This window comes from Rhinoraja longicauda, chromosome 5 (assembly GCF_053455715.1).
Source record: "Rhinoraja longicauda isolate Sanriku21f chromosome 5, sRhiLon1.1, whole genome shotgun sequence".
Lineage (NCBI taxonomy): Eukaryota > Metazoa > Chordata > Chondrichthyes > Rajiformes > Arhynchobatidae > Rhinoraja > Rhinoraja longicauda.
This window is the reverse complement of record NC_135957.1, coordinates 60,362,271-60,375,292: the sequence shown is the minus strand read 5'-3', so window position 1 is coordinate 60,375,292 and position 13,022 is coordinate 60,362,271.

The following is a 13,022-nucleotide window of genomic DNA, read 5'->3' as shown; positions in this document are numbered from 1 at the left end:
GGCCGAATGGCTTAATTCTACTCCTATTCCTTTTGACCTTATGCCTTATGAATGAACTAGACTGCGATACGAGACAGCATGCACTCTACCATGCAGCTGTAGAGGTTTGATAGCGTATTCGGTAGAGTAGGTTGAGGAGCTCGGACCTGAGTTTGGTTGGAATTATGGTGTTAAAGGTGGAAGGAACAGCTGATGGCATTGCCACATTTGGCATTAGTATCAGAGTTGTCCTGTCCAGATGTACACTTACTCTTCGGAAAAAAGAAATAGGAGGGCAGCTGCTAATTTCTTTATGCAATTATTTCCCTGTCTGATAGCAATATGATACTAGTCTCAGTTTTACATCTGAAGGAAAGTGGCATATTTAAATTTGTTATAAAAGATAATCAGGAGATTGGAGGAAACATTGACAGCATTATGTAGTACAATTGGCAGTGTGTCTTCTTATCTGATTAGTGACAGCATGAGAGGCAGAATTAAAAAGGCACAGGACATAGAGTTATGTTTAAACTAATCACAGATTCAAAGGCCCTGAGGAGCATGAGAGATAGAGGAGCTCGTGTGTGTGCATGTGTACATTCATTTGTGCATGTCTGTGTGTGCGTGCACTAAGTCTATGCAGCATAGCACAGTCTATGTTCATTTTGCCAGTGGGTCAATATTTCACACTGTAAAACACATCTGGTAGTTATTGAGCAACAGCCACCCCACCTTGTTGGACTGTGTTTTGGGGGGTTTTTGGGGTTGGGTAACTTGGGTGCCTGTTTAGTGCTTTTATTGTTGGACTGTGGGTGATTGAATTAACATTTTGTTCAAGATGGCCACGCCGTTGTGTTTGGCTGCCTGCCACTGTATGTTTCTTTTTTTTTTCCTAGTCAGATGTGCAGCACTTTGGTCAACGTGGGTTGTTTTTAAATGTGCTATACAAATAAATTGACTTGACTTGACTTGACTTGAAAGAATTCACATGCAGGCATCTTCTACTCAGAACTGAAGTGGATGCATGTCATCCTTAATCCCAAGAGAATGCTTAAAATGTAGTTGGTTTAGTTTAGTTTAGTTTAGTTTAGTTTAGTTTAGTTTAGAGGTACTGTTTAGTTTAGAGAAATGAAGAGATTTAGAATCAACCACATCATTGTCCTGTCTTTTGTCATTGTAGGTAGAACTTACCAGGATTCTAGCACTAACCAAGCCTCAAGATATCATACAATACTGACAAGACAAAAAAGGGATCTTTATACAATGGAAACATTGGGAAAATAATCAGCATTGTGCCTCTAACCCGTTCACTGCCAAGTTTTGCTTACTGTTGACCATGAGCCGCATATACTCACTGAACAGGTTAAGTGAGTTTTAGGGAAGCACAGTGGTGCAGTGGTAGAGTTGCTGCCTTACAGTGCCTGAGACCAGGATTTGATCCTGACCATGGGTGCTGTCTGACCGTTCCCTCCGTAACTCCCTGGTCCACACATCCCTTCCTACCCAAACCACCCCATGCCCGGGCACTTTCCCCTGCAACCGCATGAGATGCAACACCTGTCCCTTTACCTTCCCCCTCAACTCCATCCAAGGACCCAAACAGTTTTTCTAGGTGAGACAAAGGTTCACCTGCACCTCCTCCAACCTCATCTATTGCATCCGCTGCTCTAGATGTCAACTTATTTACATCGGCGAAACCAAGCGCAGGCTCGGCGATCGCTTCGCTCAACACCTGCGCTCGGTCCGCATTGACCAAGCTGATCTACCGTTGGGCGAGCACTTCAACTCCCCCTCCCATTCCCAGTCTGACCTTTCTGCAGGAATGGCCTACTCCTGCACCTATTGTCTATTGTCGATTGATGTACCCTACAAAGAGGCCGGCATAGGTAGGGCCCATACGAGTGCCCATAACTACGCCTTGGAGTAGGAGGAAGTGGGATGTGTCAAAGGAGAAGTTGTTGAGAGCAAGAACCAGCTCTCCTTGGCGGAGGAGAGTATTGGTAGATGGAAATTGACTGGTTCTGCGATCGAGGAATAAACGGAGGGTTTTAAGACCCTCCTGGTGGGGGATGGAGGTGTAGAGTGACTGGACATCCATAGTAAAGATGAGGGAGTGGGGGCCTGGAAAACGGAAGTTATTGAGGAGACGGAGAGCATGTGAGGTGGCTTGGACATAGGTAGGGAGGGATTGGACCAGGGGGGGTCGGATGGAGTCGAGGTAGGTGAAAATTAATTTGGTGGGACATGAACAGGCAGAAACAATGGGTCTGCCAGGATAGTTCTGTTTGTGGATTTTGGGGAGAAGGTAAAATTGTGCCGTGCGGGGCTGGGGAACGATAAGGCTGGAGGCATTAGAGGGCAGAGTGCCAGAAGTGATGAGATCAGTAATGATGTTACAGATTAAGGCCTGGTGCTCGTCTGTGGAGTCATGGTCCAAGGATAAGTAGGAGGAGGAGTAGGACAAGGGAGAGCTAGATAGAGTTCTTAAGGATAGCGGAGTCAGGGGGTATGGGGAGAAGGCAGGGATGGGGTACTGATTGAGAATGATCAGCCATGATCACATTGAATGGCGGTGCTGGCTCGAAGGGCCGAATGGCGTACTCCTGCACCTATTGTCTATTGTCTCTGAGAGTTGTCGTCCGGCCTCAGTCCGGTAGAGGTCAGCGCGCCAGACTACCACGGCACCTCCCTTATAAACAGGTTTGATAACTAAGTCGGGGTTGCTGCAGAGTGAGCGGAGGGCTGTACCTTCAGGAGGGAAGAGGTTAGAGTAAGTCAGGGGAGTGGAAAATTTGAGGTGGTTGATGTCCCGCCGGCAGTTAGAAATGGAGATATTTATAGTGGCCAGTCAGGTGGAAATCAGTGTTGATAATGTGCAGGCCTTTAATGCTGAATCAAGTAATAGAACAAAAGGAAAATCTATGAGAAGGTGAGGCCAGGTCAATTGGTTTAAAGGGGTAGCTAGAGGGTGATTATGTCTTTTTTTGTCCCTGTTAAGTTTTGCTTACAGTAGGGTTAAAAGACACATCCAGTAGATCAGGGCTTAAAATGGAGGGGGGGAGGAAACAGGCAAAATTAAAGAAGAATGGCAAGATCTGATGCAGAGATTTTTTTAAAACTGGTGGCGAGTTCGATATCGAGTCCAGTCATCCACAGTAACCCCAGGCATAAAATGAAATGTTGTTCTTCGTGTTTGCATTGGGCATCTTTGTGACAGTCCAAAAAGCCACAGAAAAATAAGTTGGAACAGGAATAGAATGGGGAATTCTAGTGGTAGGAAGCTCCGGGACTGAATATAGGTGCTTTGCAAAGTGATCTGTATCTGATTTCTCCAACTCTTTAACTCTGCATTTTGGTGTCATACAAGGAGCTACATATCTGACCACAATCTCTTTTGAGTGTCTATTAATGGCAAGAAAACAATTGATCTGCTTTTGATAAAAAAATCATCATGGGCCTGTTAGAATGGTTAAGATAAGAATTTCCGGAGTTGAGATGAAACCTTGCTATACATAAGGAACGAGTTATCATTCGCCAACAACAATTCACATTGCATTTCTTTAAGCATTTTATGTGTCACAGTGACATCAATAGCTTATTGATTTGCTACGGCTTGCCTGCAGTCCGTCTGTCTTTTGTGTTTTTTGTTGTTTTTGTATGTTGTAGTTTTAATATGGTGTAGTGTTTGTATGTTATGTGGGGGGGGGGGGGTGGGGAGGGAACGGGAACTGTAAAAAATTCTCTCTCCTGAACGGAGACACGAACTTGTTTCTGTGTCGTATCTCCGTTCCCGTTGCGGCCTACCAATGGCCATGCACCTGGGACCACCTGGGCTCTGGTTTGCAGAGCCCGCGGCCCGGACTCACCACCTGCGGCGCTGGCTGCCTGCGGATGCTGCGGGAGCGGTTGCGACTCGTGTCCGGAGGCTCTGGCGCGGGCCGCGTGGACGTCGGAAGCCCGCAGGCCCCTGGATGGGGGCCGACATCGGGAGCTCCGGCAGCGGCAGAGGCAGCGTGTTCGCCCGCCCTGAATCGTGGGGCTTGGGTCGGCCCGCCGCGGACCTTTCACCGTCCGGCGCGGCCTGGAATAGGCCGTGGACCTTTCACCGTCCGGCGCGGCGCTCCAATGTCGGGAGCCCCGACCGCCCTGACGTGGCAAGTTCAACAGCCTGACCTCGGGAGAAGACGGCAGGGAAGAGAAAAGACATTTTGGCCTTCCATCACAGTGAGAAGGGACTGGAGGAGACTCACTGTGATGGATGTTTCTTTTGTTTGGTGTTAGTGTATGATTGTATGTGTTATTGCATTTTTATTGATTATTCTTATTGGTCTTAGTGTTTCAACTGCGGGTAATGTTTCATTTCACTACACATTTATGTGTATGTGACAAATAAACGACTATTGACTATTGACTATTGATTGATTTCCTCAACCCTGCTATTAACGACACACAGCAGAGACAAAAATAAACCTAATGACCACCCTGCTTGCAATGGAACTACAGAGAGATCTGTTGGAACGATGAGTTATTGCTAACACCCTGTTTAAATACTATATTACTTCATATTACATTGCTAGTTTTGCTCTGGCAGAGTGAAATGTTTCAGGTCAAAGACCTCTCTGTAGAACTGAGAAAGAGACAAAATAAGGGGTGACAAGAGAAGGGGTGACACTGGTAGGACAAAGGGAATATCCACCGGGTGGTGACATACATAGCAGCCCCGCCAACAGCCTGTCTCATCCCTTTCTACTTTTGTTGTTTTTAATCTGTTTTTACTTGTATGTTTTAGTGTACTTTTAGTTTTTGTATTACGTGGGGGGTTGGGGGAAACTTTTTTTATCTCTTCCCTCAACAGACATGCGACTTTTTCCGTATCGTATCTCTGTCCGCACTGCGGCCTTAACATCATGGAGCTGGGGGTCCCTTTGTTGTGGATCGACTTCGGGAGCTCCAACCGTGGGAGCTTTGATCGCCCCGAATGTGGATGTTTCAATTGCCCCGACCGCGGGAGAAAAGGACGAAAGGAGGTATAAGTTATTTGCCTTCCATCACAGTGGGGAATGTGAGGTCGCCGAAAAAAACAAGATGGACGTGCTGCCTGCACTGGTGAGGACTCAGAGGGAGTGCCATGAGTGCAGTGATCTCAGTGCTTGCGGGGACATTGTTCCGTGAGGACAACCCAGAGTCTAGTGTGTGTGAGGGCAGCTTTCTGACTGTTCGGGCAGAAAGGGACTGCAGAGAGAGTGACAGCGGTCGGTACAACTCTGGTCGCAACACGGTGAAGGAGCGTGTGTGTGGTCCGGGCATTGAACTGATGGCTGTGGGTCTCTGCTTATGCTGTGTGCCTGGGGGATTCTCACATGCCACTGTGGTGGCTGTTTAAGTCGATGTTTAATCTTTATGTAATGTATCTTGTTGCTTTTTTTTGTATGATTGTACGGTAAATCAAATTTCACTGTACCTTGGTACACGTGGCAATCAAGGACCATTGAACCATATCTGTTAAGATGAGGCCAGGATTGGTGAGAGAACAGAGAAATTCCACTTGTAGGAGTAGGGAGGAGCCAGCGCTGCCATCGCAGCTGCGGCTTGCCTGCAGTCCGTTTGTCTTTTGTGTTTTTTGTTGTTTTGTCTGAATTGTAGTTTTAATATGGTGTAGGGTTTGTATGTTATGTTTGGGGGGGGGGGGGGGGTGGGTGGGAACGGGAACTGTAAAATTCTCTCTCCCGAACGGAGACGCGACCTTTGTTTCTGTGTCGTGTCTCCGTTCCCGTTGCGGCCTACCAGATCTGGTTCGCAGAGCCCACGGCCCGGACTCACCATCTGCGGCGCTGGCTGCCTGCGGATGCTGCGGGAGCGGCTGCGACTCGTCTCCGGAGGCTCCGGCGCGGGCCGCGTGGACGTCGGAAGCCCGCAGGCCCCTGGATGGGGGCCGACATTGGGAGCACCGGCAGCGGCAGAGGCAGCGTGTTCGCCCGCCCCGAATCGCGGGGCTTGGGTCGGCCCGCCGTGGACCTTTCACCGTCCGGCGCGGCCCGGAATAGGCCACGGGTTTTTCACCGCCCAGCGGGGACTTCAATGTCGGGAGCCCCGACCGCCCCGACGTGGCAACTCCAACAGCCTGACCGCGGGACAAGACGGCAGGGAAGAGAAAAGACATTGTGGCCTTTCATCACAGTGAGGAGGGACTGGAGGAGACTCACTGTGATGGATGTTTCTTTTTGTTTGGTGTTAGTTTGTGATTGTATGTGTTATTGCATTTTTATTGATTATTCTTATTGGTCTTATTGTTCAACTGCGGGTAATGTTTCATTTCACTACACATTTATGTGTATGTGACAAATAAACGACTATTGACTATTGACTATTGTTCTTTCCATCCTCTAAGCATCTTCCCACCACACCCTTTGCCACAGAAAGCCTTTTGCCAGAGGCCAAATCAGTAGATATTTTTAAGGCAGAGATAGATCAATTCTTGATTAGTACAGGTGTCAGAGGTTATGGTGAGAAGGCAGGAGAATGGGGTTAGGAGGGAGAGATATATCAACCATGATTGAATGGCACAGTAGACTTAATGGGCCGAATGGCCTAATTCTACTCCTACCCCTTATGATGTTATGATTCCCTCTCCCCCACTGTAATTCACAGACACACATCATATTCTCGCTGTAACTTAAAACTAACCTGTTTTCTCTTTTTTTAGTTTAGTTTAGAGATACAACGTGGAAACAGGCCCTTCAGCCCACCGGGTCCGCACTGACAGCGATCCCCGCACATGAACACTATCCTCCACGCACTAGGGACAATTTACACATACATCAAGCCAATTAACCTACATACCTGTACGTCTTTGGAGTGTGGGAGGAAACCAAAGATCTCGGAGAAAACCCACATGGTCACGGGGAGAACGTACAAACTCCGTGCAGACAGCACCTGTAGTCGGGATTGAACCCTCGTCTCCGGCGCTCTAAGGCAGCAACTCTACCGCTCCGCCACCATGCCACCCGTCTTCCCCAGTTCTGAGGAAGGATCTTCAACAAGAGACTGGAATCGGGCAATAAACAAACTACTGGAAGAATTCAACAGGTTAGGGCAGCATTTGTGGTGTGCAATGGATAGAATAACGGATTTTTTTCTACAATCTGAACACTTTTTCTCAATTCGTCAGCTGTTAACTCTGTTTCTCTCTTCAGAGGTGCTGACCTACTGAGTGTTTCCAGCACTGTCTGTTTTTATTTCAGATTTCAAACATTTGTAATTTTGGGTGTCATATTTCTCAGCGAATTTGTTCAATACGTCAAATGTATGCATTCAAGAAGGATGCAAAACTTTTAATTTGGATTAAAATAGGGAAAAAAGGTCTTAAATGAGACAAAATGTATTTATTCTTGCAATAAAATTAATTAATTTCTTCATTCCCTGTTCCCATATTATATGAAAAAAATTCAATTGATGAGGAAACTTGAAGCACTGTGTATATAAATAATGGCGGCGCTGCCATAGCAGCTGCGGCTTACCTGCGGTCCATTTGTCTTTGTGTCTTTTGTTGTTTTTTTGTCTTAATTGTAGTTGTGATGTCGTGTTTTTGTGTTTGTGTACTATGTGTGTATGTGGGGGGGAGGGGGGGAACTGTAAAATTGTAAATATGTGTCCCTTCCGAACGGAGACCCGACCTTTGTTTTCTGGGTCGCGTCTCCGTTCCGGCTGCGGCCCAACCATCGGCCCAACTCCTGGTGCTGGCGGCCTCCAGGGCTCTGGTTCGCAGAGTCCCCAGACCGGACTAACCATCAGCGGAGCCGGCCGTCCTCGGAGGCTGCGGGATCGGCTGCGACTCGCCTTAGGCTCGGGCCGCGTGGATGCCGACACATCGGGAGCTCCGGCAGCGGCAGCGTGTTCGCCCGCCCCGGATCGCGGGGCTTGGGTCGCGGACATTTCACCGTCCTGTGCGGCCTAAAATATGCCGCGGGATTTTTCTCTGCTGGGCGGGGGCTTCAATGTCGGGAGCCACGACCGCCCCGACGTGCAGCAACAGCAGCAGCGTGTTCGCCCGCCCCGAATCGGACTTATCATCGGCGGAGCCGGCCGTCTTCGGAGGCTGCGGGAGCGGCTGCGACTCGCCTTAGGCTCGGCCCGCTGCGGACCGTCCGGCGCGGCCTGCAACCACAACAGCCTGACTGTGGGAGAAGACGGCAGGAGAAGGGAAAGACATTGTGGCCTTCCATCACAGTGAGGAGAGGACTGGAGGAGACTCACTGTGATGGATGTTTCTTTGATGGATGTTTCTTTTTTTGTGTGTTTTTGGAGTTGTGTAATTTTAATGCCTATTTAATGCTTTTATTGTTGGACTGTGGGTGACTGAATTTCGTCCAATTTGGATAACAAATAAAGCTATCTTGAATCTTGAATCTTGAATATTACTCCATAAATAGAGAAGACTGATATTTTTTGTTGCAACTTTAATGAAAAGCCAATCGGAAAAATGAAAAGGTTGTGTGGCTGTTTGCATCAAAAGAACAATGTTACAGTAAATTTGAAAAAGGGAGTGAGGAATTCAGGTATCAATCAGTGTGGATCCAAAATGGCACCCAAGCCAGGCAACTCTTCGTGTGCTGATCATAGAAGTGGATCTGCAATCACGCTGCACAATCACTCCACTCTTTTAAACCACTACTTCAACAGTAGCATTTATTAAACATTATTCCCTTTATGGTGTATCTGTACACTGTGGATGGCTCGATTGTAATCATGTGTTGTCTCTCCACTGACTGGTTAGCACATGGCAAAAGCTTTTTGCCGTACCTCGGTGCACATGACAATAAACTAAACTAAACTAAACTAAACTAAACTAAGATAAACAACAATGACCAGGGAATAGATCAGCCCATATCTGTGGTGAGAGAAACAGAGTCAGCATTTCATGTCACAGACCCTTTGTCAGACTGGAATGGTTTCTGCTTCTGATGAAGGGTGCCTGACCTGAAACTTGGACTCTGTTGCTCTTCCCACAGGTGAGGCCTGAACCACAGAGTATTCCCTGTGTTTTCTGTTTTTGTTTTCGAGTCTGCAGATGTTTTTATTTTCACCAGGGAAGAGGTACTGAGCAAAACTGCTGGCGCTGAGGATTCCCAAGTCCTGATAAGCACTCATCCTAAGACCTTAAACGAAGTAGTCAGTCAGATATTTGATGCATTGGTTTTAATTTTTTGAAATTTCTTAGATTCAGGGAAGGTTTCAGTAGTTGGAGAAATAACAGATTTAACTCATTTATTCAAAAAGTGAGGGAGACAGAAACCTGGAAACTGCAGGACAGTTAACTTAACATCTGTCACAAGGAAAATGTTGGTAGCTACATTAAAGAGGTTATTGCAAGGCACTTTGTAAAATTCAAGAAAATCAGACAAACTCAACATGGTTTTGTGCAAGACAAATTATGTTCACCCAATTAATTGGACGTCTTTGAAGAAGTAACATGTGGTGTGCATAAAAGGGAACCAATGGATGTATTATGGATTTCTAGATTTGCAGATGGTATTTGATAAATTGCCACATCAAAGGTAATTGCGTAAAATAACAGGATGAGAACATATTGGCTTGAATAGAAGATTGGCTGGCTTACAGGAGATTGTAATAAGCGCAAATGGGTATTTTCTGGTTGGCAAAATGTGGCGAACTGTGTACAATGAGATTCAATCATTTACAACTCATGTAAATGCCTTGGAAGAAAGCAATGGAGTTCTGGTTTCTAAATTTGCTGATGGCATGAAGTAGGTAGGAAAATAGGTAGTGAAGAAACCTAAGAAGGTTACAAAGGGATAGGGATAGTTCAATTGAGTGAGCTAGACCTTACTCAAAGCACAGTATTGATCTCCATATTTATAGAAGGATATTAATACATTAGGAGCTGTTCAGGAAAAGTTATCAAGATTAATATCTGAAGTTTGTTAATTATCTTATGAGGAAAGACTATTACACAAGGCTTATAGCCACTGGGGAGTCAAAGACAAATACATGATTGGTCTTCAAGTCCCTTTGGAGATCCTCCTAGACCAAATGGACATGGAGACAGCAATATCTTGTGGGAGAATCTAGATCTGTGACATTTTCATCTGGCCTCTCTTTTAACATTATAGGACACTATCAATTGAGAAGGATATTATTATATATGTGTGGCTGCATGGGGTATCTAGAGTCATGGGTGTTTTATTGTCAGATGTCCCAAAACAGTGAAATTCTTACTTATATATATAGTGCAAAGATAAAAACAATGCCCCCAAGTCAATGTAATTCGGAGCTTAGCTGGAGGCTGTAGCATTTAGTAGGCTGATGGTTGTAGTCAAGAAGCTACTCCTCAACCTGTATTATAATTTTCAGACTTCTATATTTTCTTCCCAGTGGCAGGAGTGAAATGAGAGTGTGTTTAGGGTGATGTGGGTCGCTGATGACACTGGCTGCCTTTTTGAGGCAGCACCTCCCGTAGACCCTTCGATGGTTTCATTTTAGTTTTGTTTAGTTTAGTTTTAGTTGGTGGGGAAGTCAGTACCAGTCTGAAGAAGGGTCTCGACCCGAAACGTCACCCATTCCTTCTCTCCTGAGATGCTGCCTGACCTGCTGAGTTACTCCAGCATTTTGTGAATAAGTCAGTACCAGTGATGGACTGGGCAGTGTTCACCACTTTTTGCAATCTTCTTCATTCCTCGGCATTCGAGTTGCCGTACCAGACTGTGATGCGACATAGAATACAATGGCAAAATAGTACATGAGAAACTGAGAACACCTTTCTGTACTCAGGAATAACATTGAAACTGGTCTTTGATTTCAATTCCTCTAGGCATCGGCGCATTTTGACCTGGCAGGTGAAGTAGAAATGGGTAGCAGCAGCGTTAAATGGCTTGTGTGCATCTTCTGTTACACTTCCATATTACTTCCTTATTCGGGTTATACAACCTGGTAATGTGATCCTGCCCGTGAACTTGGCTGGGTTTCTCACCATCTTGAGTGGGTGATCGGTGCCTCTGATTAGGTACCCACGAGGTTAACTTTTGAGTCATTTAAAGTTTCGACATTGGTGGATAGTTTGTCTCCTGAGATGGAGGCAAGAAATCCAGAAAAGCGAGGAAGGTGAAGCAAATAGAAAAAAGTAAACTTGAGGGCAGGGTGGGAGTCAGTAGCAAAAATAATAAAGTTGACATGTTCCACAAGAGTGAAGGATGAAACAACAATTCAGGTATCAATGTCACAGAAAAAGTTGGGGACAGAGCCAAAATAGGCTTGGAACAAGAAATGTTGCACGTAGCCAAAGAAAAGACAGATTGTAGCCAGGGCCTATTCAAGTGTCGAAGATGGACACAAAATGCTAGGGTAACTCAGCACATCAGGCAGTATCTCTGGAGAGAAGGAATAGGTGACGTTTCGGGTCGAGACCCTTCTTCAGACCCGAAACGTCACGCATTCCTTCTCTCCAGAGATGCTGCCTGTCCTGCTGAGTTACTCCAGCATTTTGTGTCTATCTTCGGTTTAAACCATATTCAAGTGCCTATTTGTAAAAAAGTGGGCAGAATCAAAAGAGAGTAAGATTCTTGCAGGCAGTTCAGAGTGCTAGTGGAGGGGAACTGGTAGGGTTTTTGCTCTTGAAAGAACCAGACAGACTAAGACCTCTCTAAGAGGGGATGCTGGAGTATGGAACCCGTGTATATATCCACTGTGTGTGTAAATCCATTGTGGTGGTTGGGGCCAGGAAATTGGAAGTGGTCAAAATAATGGAAGGCGTGAGAGATATCTTGGATGTGGGTAGGGTAAGACATGACAAGGGGAAATCCTTCTGTTATACTTCCTCTTCAGTTCCTCATTCAGGTTATACAACCAGGTAATGTGATCCTACCTGTGAACCTGATTTCCCAGCATCTAAAGTGGGTGGTTTGTCCACCTGATCCTCTGATTAGGTAACCACGAGATTTACTGGTGCAGCGGTAGAGTTGCTGCCACACACTGTTTTCAGCGCCAGAGACCCGGGTTCAATTCCGATTAAGGGTGCTGTCTACATGGAGTTTGTACGTTTTCCCCGTGACCGCGTGGGTTTTCTCAGAGATCTTTGGTTTCCTCCCGCATTCCAAAGGCATACAGGTTTGTAGGTTAATTGACTTTGAATAAATGTAAAATTGTCCCCAGTGTGTGTAGGATAGTGCTAATATGTGGGGATCACTGGTCCGCGCAGACCAAGTGGGCCGAAGGGCCCGCTTCCGCTATGTATCTCTAAATTAATCAGAGTAATTATGATTTCTCCGTTCTTTTCATGACCAAACGGGAAGATTTCACTTTGTATGGATGGTGAAGATAACAATGGAAGCTTTTTTAATACCAGGCAAGATAAATTCAGTTAAAATTACTCAGATTATATCCCCATGTACAAGCCTCTTGATATTTGTCATCTGCGATCTTAACTAAGGTTGAGATTCTATCTAAGGTCAATGAGGACGTCCCATTCTGGCCAAGTCAAGCTGCACCATAGACAGCTTGATTGTAACCATGTATAGTTTTCCCACTGACCAGATAGCACACAACAAAAGCTTTTCCCTGTACCTCGGTACACGTGATAATAAACTAAATTAAGCTAAAAACTTCCAATCTATCCAAATGCTGCCCAGGTGCTCCTAAACTAACTTAAACAAAACTATCTAAATAATCTTTGTTAACACAGACTCAATGGGATTTTTGTGGGATTAATGGGTAGCATGGTGGCACAGCGGTAATATTGCCGTACAACACCAGAGACCTGGACTCGATCCTGACTACAGGTGCTGTCTGAATGGAGTTTGTGCGTTTTCCCCGTGACCGTGCGGGTTTTCTCCGAATGCTCCAATTTCCTCCAATCTTTTTCACTCCAAAGACATACAGGTTTCTAAGTTAATTGGCTTTGGTAAAATTGTAAATTGTCACTAGTGTAACCAGAGACTGGATGGCAAGTATCCCGACAAGCTCTGGGAGTGTGCCACTATCTTGAGAGAGAGACAGAGAGAAACGCTGGGACCAGGAGAACAAAGAAGCAC